This window comes from Schistocerca americana, chromosome X (assembly GCF_021461395.2).
Source record: "Schistocerca americana isolate TAMUIC-IGC-003095 chromosome X, iqSchAmer2.1, whole genome shotgun sequence".
NCBI classification, from domain to species: domain Eukaryota; kingdom Metazoa; phylum Arthropoda; class Insecta; order Orthoptera; family Acrididae; genus Schistocerca; species Schistocerca americana.
In genome coordinates, this window is record NC_060130.1 from 834,338,752 (window position 1) to 834,355,599 (window position 16,848).

A 16,848-nucleotide genomic window follows, 5' to 3' on the forward strand; every position below is an offset into this window, starting at 1 on the left:
CGAAGAAATTGAAGAAATGTATGATGAAATAAAAGAAATTATTCAGATTCTGAAGGGAGACGAAAATTTCATAGTCATGGGTGACTGGAATTCGAGTGTAGGAAAAGGGAGAGAAGGAAACATAGTAGGTGAATATGGATTGGGGGACAGAAATGAAAGAGGAAGCCGCCTGGTAGAATTTTGCACAGAGCACAACATAATCATAACTAACACTTGGTTTAAGAATCATGAAAGAAGGTTGTATACATGGAAGAACCCTGGAGATACTAAAAGGTATCAGATAGATTATATAATGGTAAGACAGAGATTTAGGAACCAGGTTTTAAATTGTAAGACATTTCCAGGGGCAGATGTGGACTCTGACCACAATCTATTGGTTATGACCTGTAGATTAAAACTGAAGAAACTGCAAAAAGGTGGGAATTTAAGGAGATGGGACCTGGATAAACTAAAAGAACCAGAGGTTGTACAGAGATTCAGGGAGAGCATAAGGGAGCAATTGACAGGAATGGGGGAAATAAATACAGTAGAAGAAGAATGGGTAGCTTTGAGGGATGAAGTAGTGAAGGCAGCAGAGGAGCAAGTAGGTAAAAAGATGAGGGCTAGTAGAAATCCTTGGGTAACAGAAGAAATATTGAATTTAATTGATGAAAGGAGAAAATATAAAAATGCAGTAAGTGAAACAGGCAAAAAGGAATACAAACGTCTCAAAAATGAGATCGACAGGAAGTGCAAAATGGCTAAGCAGGGATGGCTAGAGGACAAATGTAAGGATGTAGAGGCCTATCTCACTAGGGGTAAGATAGATACCGCCTACAGGAAAATTAAAGAGACCTTTGGAGATAAGAGAACGACTGGTATGAATATCAAGAGCTCAGATGGAAACCCAGTTCTAAGCAAAGAAGGGAAAGCAGAAAGGTGGAAGGAGTATATAGAGGGTCTATACAAGAGCGATGTACTTGAGGACAATATTATGGAAATGGAAGAGGATGAAGATGAAATGGGAGATATGATACTGCGTGAAGAGTTTGACAGAGCACTGAAAGACCTGAGTCGAAACAAGGCCCCCGGAGTAGACAATATTCCATTGGAACTACTGACGGCCGTGGGAGAGCCAGTCCTGACAAAACTCTACCATCTGGTGAGCAAGATGTATGAAACAGGCGAAATACCCTCAGACTTCAAGAAGAATATAATAATTCCAATCCCAAAGAAAGCAGGTGTTGACAGATGTGAAAATTACCGAACTATCAGCTTAATAAGTCACAGCTGCAAAATACTAACACGAATTCTTTATAGACGAATGGAAAAACTAGTAGAAGCCAACCTCGGGGAAGATCAGTTTGGATTCCGTAGAAACACTGGAACACGTGAGGCAATACTGACCTTACGACTTATCTTAGAAGAAAGATTAAGGAAAGGCAAACCTACGTTTCTAGCATTTGTAGACTTAGAGAAAGCTTTTGACAATGTTGACTGGAATACTCTCTTTCAAATTCTGAAGGTGGCAGGGGTAAAATACAGGGAGCGAAAGGCTATTTACAATTTGTACAGAAACCAGATGGCAGTTATAAGAGTCGAGGGACATGAAAGGGAAGCAGTGGTTGGGAAGGGAGTAAGACAGGGTTGTTGCCTCTCCCCGATGTTGTTCAATCTGTATATTGAGCAAGCAGTAAAGGAAACAAAAGGAAAATTCGGGGTAGGTATTAAAATTCATGGAGAAGAAATAAAAACTTTGAGGTTCGCCGATGACATTGTGATTCTGTCAGAGACAGCAAAGGACTTGGAAGAGCAGTTGAATGGAATGGACAGTGTCTTGAAAGGAGGATATAAGATGAACATCAACAAAAGCAAAACAAGGATAATGGAATGTAGTCTAATTAAGTCGGGTGATGCTGAGGGAATTAGATTAGGAAATGAGGCACTTAAAGTAGTAAAGGAGTTTTGCTATTTGGGGAGCAAAATAACTGATGATGGTCGAAGTAGAGAGGATATAAAATGTAGGCTGGCAATGGCAAGGAAAGCGTTTCTGAAGAAGAGAAATTTGTTAACATCCAGTATTGATTTAAGTGTCAGGAAGTCATTTCTGAAAGTATTCGTATGGAGTGTAGCCATGTATGGAAGTGAAACATGGACGATAAATAGTTTGGGCAAGAAGAGAATAGAAGCTTTCGAAATGTGGTGCTACAGAAGAATGCTGAAGATTAGATGGGTAGATCACATAACTAATGAGGAAGTATTGAATAGGATTGGGGAGAAGAGAAGTTTGTGGCACAACTTGACCAGAAGAAGGGATCGGTTGGTAGGACATGTTCTGAGGCATCAAGGGATCACCAATTTAGTATTGGAGGGCAGCGTGGAGGGTAAAAATCGTAGAGGGAGACCAAGAGATGAATACACTAAGCAGATTCAGAAGGATGTAGGTTGCAGTAGGTACTGGGAGATGAAAAAGCTTGCACAGGATAGAGTGGCATGGAGAGCTGCATCAAACCAGTCTCAGGACTGAAGACCACAACAACAACAGTCCTTAGAGCCAGATAAACCATATTGATTATGTGTGTATATGCGGGTGTGGAATTAAGTTATATGTCATAGTCAAGATCAGCAGAGGTGCTAACCAGGTGTATGTTAGGCGGAAGTATTAGTGTAGTAATGAATTCTTTGGGCGAAACAACAACAGGTTTGGTGGTAGCATTTCGTGAGTGTTCATTGAGGGTAACCTCTGTCCTGTAATAGTAAAGTAAGCTTCGGTACTACTATAACGAGTATCGCAGTATTAATATTTGTATCCTTGTTATGTATTCCGACACCATATTGAATTATTACTTTTGTATGATATGCAACACTTTTGTTGTATTGAGAACTGCTTGTACTAAGTTTAGTTAGCATTTTTTGTTCTCGTCTTGTCGTTTTTTCTCTGAATTTGTTCCCCTCAAAATTGTTTTGCGTTCATACGTAGCAATTACTGCCGCCTCCTACATAAGCCAGTTCGTATTTGTCATTTTGCGCTTGTGAATGAATCAGAACAAGATTCGTGATTGGTATGGAGTGTGAACCAAGTGAACGGTGAAATGAAGTGCTGTTACTTCACAAGGGATTTCATGGCATAGCGTTCTCCTACCCTTTAGCCAACGGCGGTTATTGACAAGCACTTATCATGTACGACAAACGACAATTTAACCCCGCGGTCCCTCTCAAAGTAAAGTTCAGCAGGTTCATCCAGGGACTTGCAGACACTGAGGGAAATATAGCAAGAAACACTAGTGATAGCGGTTTACTTAGCTGAATGCGCTTGTCGTTTATGGTGCTGAGTAGAAGACGAAACTCAAAAAAAAAAAAAAAAAAAAAAATGTTTGTTGAATAGGAGCTGCAGAAGACTTAATCCACGCTCTCCCTCATGGAAATTCAACGAAGCTCACATTATGCAGCATTCTCCACAGAACTGATTGCGGACCTCTTCTTCTGAGACGGGTGTGCGGTATGAACCGGAGACTTCGAAGATTGCGTAACAATCTTGGTAGGGCTGAGAGTGTAGGCTCGGAAACAGTAGGGTTTCCGTAAATGAATCAGTGGCTGACTACAAACGGAGACCAGCACCATCTAGCTGATGGTGTGTATGATACTCTCGAGGTTTTTTTTAGCGTATGCTACTTTCCATCCACTTCACACTGATCAACTGCCGGAGGACTCGCGACAACCTGCAAGGTTGGAAGCACTCGTAAAAAGGTGTGGAGTTCACAAAATGCAGGGCGCAGAAACTTAGGTAAAAAATCAAAAGTGACAGAGGTGAAAATTTTTGTGAAAAATAAAAGTATACAACAAAAGTATAGGAGTACGGGAAATGGAAGTAGTGTATACATCGCAAGAGACATCAGATCTGTATCGGCTGAGATACAAACTCAAGCTGTATGTCAGATTACAATTTTATAATTGGATCTACATATTAACGACCGGACGCATGCACTGATGTAACCAAAAATCATAAAGACAAATTCATTTCGCTAAAATGTGTTTCCCATTCATACTCTAATGATTCGGAAAGGTTTTAATCATACAGATATCGGTTGGAATTATTAAGCATTTGTAATTGTTGGACATGGTAAGACACCTCGTTAAGATTTCCAAAGTCCTTTTATAAAAACTTCCTAGGTTAAAGAGTTCGGAACCCCACTCGTGATGGAAATATATCGGTTTCAATGGGAATGAATGTACTAGACCTGTCTGAGGATGTTCATAACCATAATGCTATCAGTGACTTTCATGCGAGTGTATAAGAGGACACTCTTCAAGACAAGTCAGTCGGCGGAAACGTAATAAACAGTTTATTATTTCAAGAGTAATCGCTGTAACTGTTCAAAAATTTATCCTCCTGTGAGACAAGTCTGCCAGTGTCCTTATGGAAAAGTTTATGCGGTTACTTATGGTACCATTATTGTACTAAAGCGTGTCCGTCTTCGTCCAAAGCAAATAGATGGTCACGAATGTCTGTCTTCAGTATTCCAAAACATGAACTCACAAGGGAAGAGATCGGGTAGTACATAGGATGGGTAAGGGCTTCCAGCGGAACTTCTGCAGCGTATTCAATGCAAGCTTAGCAATATAAGGACGGACATATTGTCGCCAAGATCAAATCGACTACGCTGAAAAAGTTTCTAGGTAACGGGCGAGTTGTGGCACCCTGGAAATATTTTAAGTTCAGAGTTGGTGGCCACCACACGTTGCGCGCGGCAGGCCTGAGCTCGTTAGCATCCGCGTGGTGCCTCACAACGGCCGGAGCACGTGGTCCAGACGGCGTGGCTGGGAATGCCATGTTGATGCTGTGACGAGGACTGTGCTTTGTGTCGGTGAAGGAAATTTGTATGCCGGGAGTGCCAAAGATAGCGGACTTGTGAAACCATAATGGGAGACATTTCGCAGTTCATATAGAAATTAATGATAGCCAGAAGAAACATGATACCTTAAAAAGAAACATGTACATTACCATTACTTGCACGACGATTCTGATGGTGTAATCAAATTTTCAATATCTTTGTTAGTTTAATGTTCAGTGTCTGACGATAAACTATACAAGTAACTCCAAGAAACGAATTCCAAAATCTAAACGGTTCGTCCGATTTAGTCGCTAGACGTGTCTTTAGAAAGCTATTAGTGTAAACCTACACTGGTATGAATTACAGGGATGTAACTTGAACAGTTCATGACTTATTCGAGGTCAAAGTGGCCGATTACTATTAATCGTGTCAGGCCGTAAGTACTCCACAGTTACACGAAAAAACGGTAGCAGCATGCTTATAAATATATTATTCATCTATGTTTATATCCGATATATACTATTCATGAAGAAATTTGTTAAATATTTACTGTGTTTTAGAAAGCACAGCGATATTAGGCTACTGGCATACTTTTGCTTGCTATTCCTATGATATATCTTTATTTTATTTGTTTATGTATTTCATAATGTGCGTTAGAGCGTGTTTATGGTCCAGCCCTAGGAATATTTATATAATTTCAAGTTATATAATTGTAAATCCAGTATTTCGCATGTGTTTCATTATGTGTGTGAGTGTGCCTTGACTTGGAGACAGGGCGGGACCGCTCTAGCCAATCACAGCGATCGTTCCAAGAAGGACGCGTGGAGAGACTGGGACTGTTGAAAGTAGGGGAGGAGTATCGTTTCGAGAGAGGACAGGCGGTTCTGGACAGGACGGCACAGGACACGGCAAGGGCTGGACGTGAAGGCGCGACGTACGGTCGCAGGAAAGACTTGCAGAGCGTGGAGCGGTTTGCGCGTCGTCGCGGGAGATAGAAATACTTCGGAGTGCCGACTTGTGACTTGTGAGATTTCCGTGGTTTCTACAGTGAAGACGTAGTACGCGTTTAGAAGTGAATATCTCGTGAGTTATGCTGTCGTTCGCTACTTACGTACAGTAGGAATCTATTGTTTCCCCGTCATTCAACTTTCATTTTATGTAATTGCTGGAGCATCGACACCAATAAGTGCGCCGGCCATAGTGGCCATTCGGTTCTAGGCGCTTTAGTCTGGAAACCGCGACCGCTACGGTCGCAGGTTCGAATCCTGCCTCGGGCAAGGTTGTGTGTGATGTCCTTAGGTTAGTTAGGTTTAATTAGTTCAAAGTTCTAGGGGACTGATGGCCTCAGATGTTAAGTCCCATAGCGCTCGGAGCCATTTTTGAACCAATAAGTGTCCGCAGCTAGTGGTCGTGCGGTAGCGTTCTCGCTTCCCACGCCCGGGTTCCCGGGTTCGATTCCCGGCGGGGTCAGGGATTTTCTCTGCCTCGTGATGACTGGGTGTTGTGTGCTGTCCTTAGGTTAGTTAGGTTTAAGTAGTTCTAAGTTCTAGGGGACTGATGACCATTGATGTTAAGTCCCATAGTGCTCAAAGCCGTTTGAACCAATAAGTGCTTTGCAAAAAGATACCGCATTCTCAAAAGTACTTCTACTATCGTATGTGGCGTACAGACGTATGACACAAGTGGCACCCAATCACTTCACCACGTTCGAAGTCCGTGACTTCCGTGGGACGCCCCGTTTTGCTCTCTCACGTGGTCTAACGACTACTCAGACCTGGCAATAGGTGGCAGCACAATGCACCTAATGTGAAAAACGTATGTTTTTGGGGGTGTCCGGATACTTTTGATCACGTAGTGTATTCCAGAACAAGATTAATGTTGTATAACATATTAGACTTTTCACTCGGACGCATTTTTTTCTCATTGTCAAATGCTTTCTTCCACTATTTAAACGAAGCCATGCAATCGTGCTTACTTGAGAGCAAAGTGTAAAATCAATCATTACTGTTTCTATCAGCTGCCGAATGCAGTTGGGAAATTTAAATTCATTTTGTAAAACTAGTCTATTTTATCACTTCAGGTGAAACTGTATATCAAAACAGATATTAGCTAACATGATTCCATACTTGACAGCCATAAACTTTCGATAAATTTTTCATGTCGTAAGTTTCATTCTTATTCTCATTTTAAATCAGACTCCTCAATATTTTTCAGTAATTCGTATTAGTTTATAAATTCTTAGCTCTTCTTATGAAAAATGAAGCACGCTCTGTTGCCACACAGCACTTCAGTCGTCGAAACAGAGACGTTATGTATCTATGTAAATAGCTACTGATGCGACTATTATTCTATATCTGTACCTGCTTTATGTGATTATGAGTGTATCTGCGTGTGTCGAATCAAGTCATATGTCACAGTCAAGAGCAGAAGGGAGACTAGCCACATGTACATAAGGCGAAACTATTTGTGTAGTAACAAATTACTTTGGCGAAACTGTAACGTCTTTGATGGTGGCATTCCATGAGTGTTCATTGACAGTGACCGCTATCCAGTGATGTTAAAGTGTGCTTCAGAGGTACTACAGCGAGCAGTATTAATGTTGTTATCCGTGTTATATTTTCCGACAGCATATTAAATTATTACTGTTGTAAGATGATACCACTTTTGTTGTGTTGAGAACTGTCCTTTCTCAGTGGTGTTGACCTTCATTCTTCACGTTTTCTCTGCTTGTCAATGAGCTTAGTTCTCTGATCATGATTCTGCTTTAATACACAGCAGCTACTGCTGCCCCCTACATAAGCCATTCCACATTTGTCGTTTTGAATTTGTGATGGAACCAGAAAATGATTACCGAACGCTGTGAAGTGTGGTTCAAATGAGCGGTAAAATGAAGTCCTAGTACCTAACACGGAACTTTGGTGACGTAATTTTCTAATACGGCTTAGCCAACGGCAGTTATCGATAAACACTTGTCATGTACGACGGACGACATATTAACCCTGCATTCCATCTGAAAGTAAAGTTCAACAGGTTCATCGTGCTACTTGCAGATACTGACGGAATCATAGGCAACAAACAGTAGTACTGCAATTCTCTTCTCCACGTTACACATTCCAATTATTACTACACAGAATACTAACTCATATCTGTAAAAACGGACACGTCCCTCTGGCCACCTTTAAACTGCCGCTTCCTGGCATCAACTGCCGTACTCATTTATCGCTAGCCTCATAATAAAAATTAGCACAGATTTACCTAACGGCTCACGGTTGTACCCAGATCTCTATGTCTGGAAAAAATCTACTGCCATGAATATCTTCCTTCAGGGCCCCGAAAGTACGTAAATAGCAAAGGGATGTTTCGGGTCTGTATTTAGGATGTGTAAGGTCTTACAAAGAAACTTCCTCGGTCTAGTCGAAATGAGTTTGGTAACAAAATTCCCTTCCACATATTGCTAAGATGGTTTTTAATAGGCTCAGGAGTTCCGCTGGAAGCCCTTACACATCCTCCATACGATCTCGATCACTCCTTATGTGATTTACATGTTTTTGTAAGATTGAAGAAACACGTTCGTGGCCATCTGTTAGTGCTGGACGAGGAGTAGTCTGCGTCGCTACGATCATGGTACCATAGGTAAACAAAAACACTTTCCCTTAAGGGGACTGAAGTGTCGTCTCACTGTAGGATACATATTTAAAAAGTTATGGCGATTACTCTTGAAATAATAAACAGGTTACTCACGGTTTCCCCAAAGTTGTTTTCTTGGGCATCCTCTTTTTTACAACCGCGTCAAAGTGACTGATACCATTGTGAGTATGAACGTCCTCAGTTAGATCTATTCTATTTATTCCCATTATTACATCCAATAAATATCCATCACGAGCGGGCTCCCGAAAAAACAATGGATCCGAGCACTATGGGACTTCTGAGGTCATCAGTCCCCTAGAACTTGGAACTACTTAAACCTAACCAACCTAAGGACATCACACACATCCATACCCGAGGCAGGATTCGAACCTGCGACCGTCGAAGCAGCGCGGTTCCGAAATGAAGCACCTAGAACCGCTCGCCAACAGCGGCCGGCCCATAACCCGAAGGTAGCGGTCATCCACTGCAGTAGTAGCCCTAAGTCGGCCTGAGCGAGGCCTGTCATCGACAGTTCCTATTTCTCTGCATCTCCTCCATGTCCGAACATCACCACCTTGGTTCACTGCGAGATGCCTGAACACTTCAATTGTTGAGTGCCCTTCCTGGCACAAAGTAACAATGCGGACACGATCTAACAGTAGTACTCACTATCTAGCCACTGTTGAACCACAGACAACACGAACTGTGTACCTCCTTCCTGGTGGAATGACTGGAACTGATCGGCTCTCGGACGCTCTCCGTCTAATAGGCGCTCCTCGTGCATGGTTGTTTACATCTTTGGGCGGGTTTAGTGACATCTCTGAACAGTCAGAGGGACTGTGTCTGTGATACAATAACCACAGTCATCGGCTGTCTTCAGGAGTTTCGGGGACCAGGTTGATGCAAAACTTTTTTATGTGTGTATTTAAACGACTTGACTGTGTCAAATTGGACACTTGTAATACTGTATCCGAACATTGCAAGTTTGTTCTTCCCACTCATCCGCATGAAGTTAGATTTTTCCACATTTAGGGCTAGCTGCCATTCATCAACTGGAAATTTTGTCTAAGTCGTCTTCTGTCTGCCTACTGTCACTGAACGTCGACACCTTACCGTAAACCTAAGTATCATCAGCTAACAACCGCAGACTGCTGCCCACCATGTCCGCCAAATTATTAAAGTATATAGAGAACCACAGCGATCCTATCACACTTCCCTGGGGCACTACTGACGATACCCTTCTCTCTGATGAAAAACCGCCAGCGAGGACAACATACCGGGTTTCCATTATTTAAGAAGTCTTCGAGCCTCTCACATGTCTGTGCATTTATTCCATATGTTCGTACCTTCGTTAACAGCCTGCAATATGGCACAGTGTCAAATACTATACTTTCCTGAAATGTAGAAATATGGAATCTGCGTACTGTCCTTCATCCGTAGTTTTCAGGATATCATGTGAGAAAAGGGCAAGCTGAGTTTCGTATGAGCGATGCTTTCCAAAACTGTACGGATTCGTGAACGTAAGCTTCTTAGACTCAAGTAAGTTTATTATATTCGAACTGAAAATTTGTTCAAGGATCCTGCAGCATACACAAGTTAGGGATCTTGGTTTGTAATTTTGTGGGTCCTTTCTTTAACCTTTTTGCATATTGAAGTCACCGGCGCTTTTTTCCAATCACTTGGGACGTAGTGCTGGGCGACATATTCCCGATAAATGCAAGCTAGGTAAGACGTAGCTGTCGTTGGGTACTCTTTATAAAATCCAACTGGGATTCCATCCGGACCTGGTGATTTATTTGTTTTCAGACCTTTAAGTTGCTTCTTTACACCAGGTACGCTTATTTCTATGTCGTTCATATGGGAGTCTGTTCGATGGTCAAATGCCGGTATGTTTGTACGGTTCTTCTGAGTGAACGACCCTTGAACATGAAATTTAATGCTTTGGCTTTCATTTTCTTATCTTCATCTGCCAGACCAAACTGTTCAACAAAGGACTGAATGGAAGTCTTAGACCCGCTTAGCGATTATACACTCCTGGAAATTGAAATAAGAACACCGTGAATTCATTGTCCCAGGAAGGGGAAACTTTGTTGACACATTCCTGGGGTCAGATACATCACATGATCACACTGACAGAACCACAGGCACATAGACACAGGCAACAGAGCATGCACAATGTCGGCACTAGTACAGTGTATATCCACCTTTCGCAGCAATGCAGGCTGCTATTCTCCCATGGAGACGATCGTAGAGATGCTGGATGTAGTCTTGTGGAACGGCTTGCCATGCCATTTCCACCTGGCGCCTCAGTTGGACCAGCGTTCGTGCTGGACGTGCAGACCGCGTGAGACGACGCTTCATCCAGTCCCAAACATGCTCAATGGGGGACAGATCCGGAGATCTTGCTGGCCAGGGTAGTTGACTTACACCTTCTAGAGCACGTTGGGTGGCACGGGATACATGCGGACGTGCATTGTCCTGTTGGAACAGCAAGTTCCCTTGCCGATCTAGGAATGGTAGAACGAGGGGTTCGAAGACGGTTTGGATGTACCGTGCACTATTCAGTGTCCCCTCGACGATCACCAGTGGTGTACGGCCAGTGTAGGAGATAGCTCCCCACACCATGATGCCGGGTGTTGGCCCTGTGTGCCTCGGTCGTATGCAGTCCTGATTGTGGCGCTCACCTGCACGGCGCCAAACACGCATACGACCATCATTGGCACCAAGGCAGAAGCGACTCTCATCGCTGAAGACGACACGTCTCTATTCGTCCCTCCATTCACGCCTGTCGCGACACCACTGGAGGCGGGCTGCACGATGTTGGGGCGTGAGCGGAAGACGGCCTAACGGTGTGCAGGACCGTAGCCCAGCTTCGTGGAGACGGTTGCGAATGGTCCTCGCCGATACCCCAAGAGCAACAGTGTCCCTAATTTGCTGGGAAGTGGCGGTGCGGCCCCTACGGCACTGCGTAGGATCCTACGGTCTTGGCGTGCATCCGTGCGTCGCTGCGGTCCGGTCCCAGGTCGACTGGCACGTGCACCTTCCGCCGACCACTGGCGACAACATCGATGTACTGTGGAGACCTCACGCCCCACGTGTTGAGCAATTCGGCGGTACGTCCACCCGGCCTCCCGCATGTCCACTATACGCCCTCGCTCAAAGTCCGTCAACTGCACATACGGTTCACGTCCACGCTGTCGCGGCATGCTACCAGTGTTAAAGACTGCGATGAAGCTCCGTATGCTACGGCAAACTGGCTGACACTGACGTCGGCGGTGCACAAATGCTGCGCAGCTAGCGCCATTCGACGGCCAACACCGCGGTTCCTGGTGTGTCCGCTGTGCCGTGCGTGAGATCATTGCTTGTACAGCCCTCTCGCAGTGTCCGGAGCAAGTATGGTGGGTCTGACACACCGGTGTCAATGTGTTCTTTTTTCCATTTCCAGGAGTGTACATAAGACCAGAATTTTCTCGTGTTCTCCGCCAGATCTTTTGCTACGGTGTGTCGATGGTAGCTGTTGTATGCTTCACGAATAGCTCTTTTCACAGACGCATATCGCTGCTAACCTTAGTTTGTCGTCGTTTGTGTGTCTCGCTGCTAACCTTAGTTTGTCGTCGTTTGTGTGTCTCCTTTTGAACCTAGAGTTTAACACCCTCTGCTTCCTCAGCATCTTACGTATTTCTTTATTAAACCACGGTGGGTCTTTTCCATCCTTTACCCACTTACTAGGCACATAACTCTCCAGACCACGATTTGCAATCCGCTTAAACTTTTCCCATAGCTCCTCTACATTCAGCTTACTGGTACTAAGTGATGACAATTCACTGCCTAAGAAATATGCTAATAACTGCTTATCTGCTCCACCTAGCAGGAACACTCTCTTAACCTTCTTGACTAATTTATTAACTTTCGTAACCATACTTGCAATTATGACATCATGTTCGCTAATACCCGTTTCCGTACTGACATTATCGATAAAGTCTGGACTATTTGCAACTACAAGGTCTAAGATATTTCTATTTCGTGTGGGCTGCCGAGCTTGCCGCTCAAGACAATTTTCAGAAAACGTGTTCAAATGTGTTTCGCATGACTGTGTGTAACCCCCACAGTGAATCGATAGACATTCCAGTCTATACTCGGCAGCTTAAAGTCTCCTCCAACTAATATTGCATGATCGGAGTATTTACGCACTATTGACCGTATACTTTCTTTGAATGACTCTAGAACTGCCCCTGCGGAATCGTGTGGCCGGTAAAAACACTCAACAATTAACATAGTTTCTTCTACAGTTGTTCGCTGTCACACTCAACTTCGACCTCAGTAGAGCCAATATTTTTGTCAATTACAGTGAAAACATGCCCTCCTACGGCCTCTAATCGCTCTCTCCGATATACGTTCCACGACTCGATAAATGTCTCAGAGCTTTCCACTTCGGGTTTCAGCCATCTGTTAGTCCAAAGAATAATTTGAGTGCGAGAATTTTCCTGCAGGGCAATAAAATTCGGGACGAATACTTAGACAGTTAACTGATAAAATTGTGACAGTCGAATTGTGTTTATTCTGAACGCCGTTTTACTTCCCTTGCTGTGAAACGACTGGCGAGTGATCATCAGAGCACCTCATGTGCACTCCACAAGTACTTTGCTTTGCGAGTAGCTGCTTCCTTTGTTCAGTTCACCCCTGACCTATTAAGTGGAATCAACAAATCACCACATAATAGCGCAGGTCCAGAAATCTGCAGCCAAGACCGCCACAGCGTCGACGAAGCCTTTGATTGAGACCATCCATTCGGCTCCAAACCAAAGGACCCCGATCAAATCTGGGAACGATGCTGCAAATTGTGAGCTCAGCTTGCACCCCGAGGACTAGGCCAGCAGCCTTCACCACATCCACCAGCCACCCATACGAACTGAGGATCGCGTCAGAAACCATGCGATAGGCGTCGTTGGTGCCGACGTAAGCCACATCTTGCAGACGACAACATCGTGCACGCTTGATAGCCACCGGCAATGCCGTCTCCAAGTGCACTTAGTCTTTCTTTCCAGCCTGAATGCTATCTGCCGAAGGAGCTCCATAACGCGCCTAACGTTGGAGCTTCCAGTAACCGGTAAAACCATCTCCCCGTGTTCCTGGTAGGACCCTGCTGAAGGAGCGGCCACCTGTCAACTAACATGGTGAATGGACGTGGCCAGGCGGCCAGTCTCCACATTGTCTCTCCACCGCGAAAGACGATAACACGTTACCACCAACCATTCACCCTGCTGTAAGGGCGGATAAACAGCGTCAGGTGCTCTAGGAGTTGCCTCGGATGCAGACTCCGTGGGCAAAACAAGTGACACCTCAGGTGTCCGTGCGGTAGCGTTCTCGCTTCCCACGCCCGGGTTCCCGGGTTCGATTCCCGGCGGGGTCGGGGATTTTCTTTGCCTCGTGATGGCTGGGTGTTGTGTGCTGTCCTTAGGTTAGTTAGGTTTAAGTAGTTCTAAGTTCTAGGGGACTGATGACCATAGATGTTAAGTCCCATAGTGCTCAGAGCCATTTGAACCTCAGGTGTCCCATGCGACGCGCCAGATTCTCCGCCATCGCTACAAGCCGAGGCAGCATCGTGAAGGTGACTGACCGTAGCTAACAGCAGTATCAGCTATTCGCGAACTGCGGCCAGCACCTCCTGCGTCCACACACAACATGCACACGTCCTACCCACCCTAGCAAGATTAACTGAAGAAGTAAACTATACGAGCAGATGATCCTAGAAATGCGACTTGCTACCCTCCTGATGCGTCACCAATGGACTTTGATGCATTAAATAGCTATGTAGCAGGCTGTTCAGTGAGAAACTATTGCGCTAAAAACTGAATGAATTTCCACTTACAAAAACACGAGATTAACCCACCTAGACAGAAGGCACTCACAAAATTTAATAAATGTACTGCATGAAAAAGATAGAACAGGATAAACACTTAACTTGCCGCTCTGAAGGCGCACTCCTAACACAGCCGAGAGCTGGATCCTGAACTCGTATTAATTTATAAATTCTTAGATCTCCTGATGAAAAACGCAGCAAACTGTGTCGACACACAGCACTTCAGTCGTCTAAACATAGAAATTATTTATATATGTAAATAGCTATAAAAACAACTACGATGCTATAACTATACCAGTTTTACTTGATTATGCGTTTATATGTATGTGGCGAATGAAGTCATATGTCATAGTCAAGAGCAGAAGAGGAGCTAGCCACGTGTAGGTTAGGCGAAAGGATTTCAGTAGTACTGAATTATTTTGGAGAAACACTTGCAGGTTGATGGTGGCATTTCGTAAGCCTTCAATTATAGTGACCTATATCCAGTAATAATAAAGTGTGCTTCAGTAGTACTATAGCGAGTATTGCTGTACTAATAATTTTACCATTGATATTTAGACCGACAGCATGTTAAATTATTTCTGTTTTAAGATTTACACAACTTTAGTTGTGTCGAGAAATTCCTATACTCAGCTGTGTTGACCTTCATTGCTCCCATCTCATCGGCTTATCTCAGAGTTTATCCCTCTGAATACGTTTCTGCCTTATTTACACGTAGAGTTCCGTAGGACCAAATTGAGGAGCAAATCTCCAAGGTCATGTAATGTGTCAGTACGTGAAATTACAACATAAAAGTAATAACAGATAAAAATAAATGTTTATGAACCCGAAAAATGTCAGTCCATAAGTTTAAGTTAACGGAATCAACAATATAAAAGAGGGTGGGGTTGGGTTGGGTTGTTTGTGGGAAGAGACCAAATTGCGAGGTCATCGGTCTCGTCGGATCAGGGATGGCCGGGGAAGGAAGTCGTCCGTGCCCTTTCAGAGGAACCATCCATGCATTTGCCTGGAGCGATTTAGGGAAATCACGGAAAACCTGGATCAGGATGGCTGGACGCGGGATTGAACCGTCGTCCTCCGGAATGCGAGTCATGTGTGCTAACCACTGCGCCACCTCGCTCGGTCAATATAATAATAATAATAAGAATCAGCTTAATTTTTCAAGAAACTCCTCGACAGAATAGAACGAGTGACCCACGAGGAAACTCTTCAGTTTCGATCTGAAAGCGCGTGGATGACTGCTAAGGTTTTTGAATTCGAGTGGTAGCTTATTGAAAATGGTTGCAGCAGTATACTGCACACCTTTTTGCACAAGAGTTAAGGAAGTCCGATCCAAATGCAGGTTTGATTTCTGCCGAATATTAACCGAGTAAAAGCTGCTTATTCTTGGGAATAAGCTAATGTTGTTAACAAGAAATGACAGTAAGGAATAAATATATTGAGAAAGCAATGTCAAAATACAAAGACTCGTGAACAGGAGTCGATAAGAGGTTGGTCAACTTACACCACTTATTGCCCGAACCGCCCGCTTCTGAGCCAGAAAACATTCTTCTAGAATGGGGAGAGTTACCCCAAAATATAACACCACACGACAACAGCGAACGAAAATAAGCAAAGTAGACTAATTTTCATGTCGAACGATCACTCACTTCTGATACCGCTCGAATAGTAAAAATGACAGTATTAAGTCTTTCAACAAGATCCTGAACGTGGACTTCCCACGACAGCTTACTATCTATCTGAACATCTAGCAATTTAAACTGTTCAGTTCCACCAATCATATGTCCATGTTGTGAAATTAAAACGTCAAGCTTTGTTGAATTGTGTGTTACAAACTGTTTATTTTCTGGAAGCCATGAACTTAGGTCATGTACTGCACTATTTGAAATTGAGCCAATGTTGCACACAACATCCTTTACAACCAAGCTAGTGTCATCAGCAAACAGAAATATTTTACAGTTACCCGTAATACTAGCATATCATATATATAAATAAAGAACAGGAGTGGCCCCAACACTGATCCCTGGGGCACCCCCCCCCCCCCTCCCTTGGCAGTACTGAACTCAGTCCCCACATGACAGCCGTTATCAACATTGCGAATAATTACTCTTTGCTGCCTGTTGCTAAAGTTAGAGGTGTACCAGTTGTGAGCTACTCCCCGTATTCTGTAATGCTCCAACTTCTGGAGCAATATTTTGTGATCAACACAATCAAATGCCTCAGTTAAATCAAAAAATATGCCAAGCGTTCGATATCTTTTGTTTAGCCCATTCAGTACCTCACAGAGAAAAGTGAATATAGCATTTTTAGTTGTTAAACGACGTCTAAAGCTGAACTGTACATTTGATAGCAAATCGTGTGACATAAACTAATCAATTATCCTTATACACAGCCTTTTCAATAACTTTTGCAAACACTGATGGCATAGAAATGGGTCTAAAATTATTTACATTATCCCTTTCTTCCTTTTTATAAAGCGGTTTTACTACTGAGTACTTTAGTCGCTCTGGAAACTGACCATTCCTAAAGGAATAATTACAAGTATGGCTA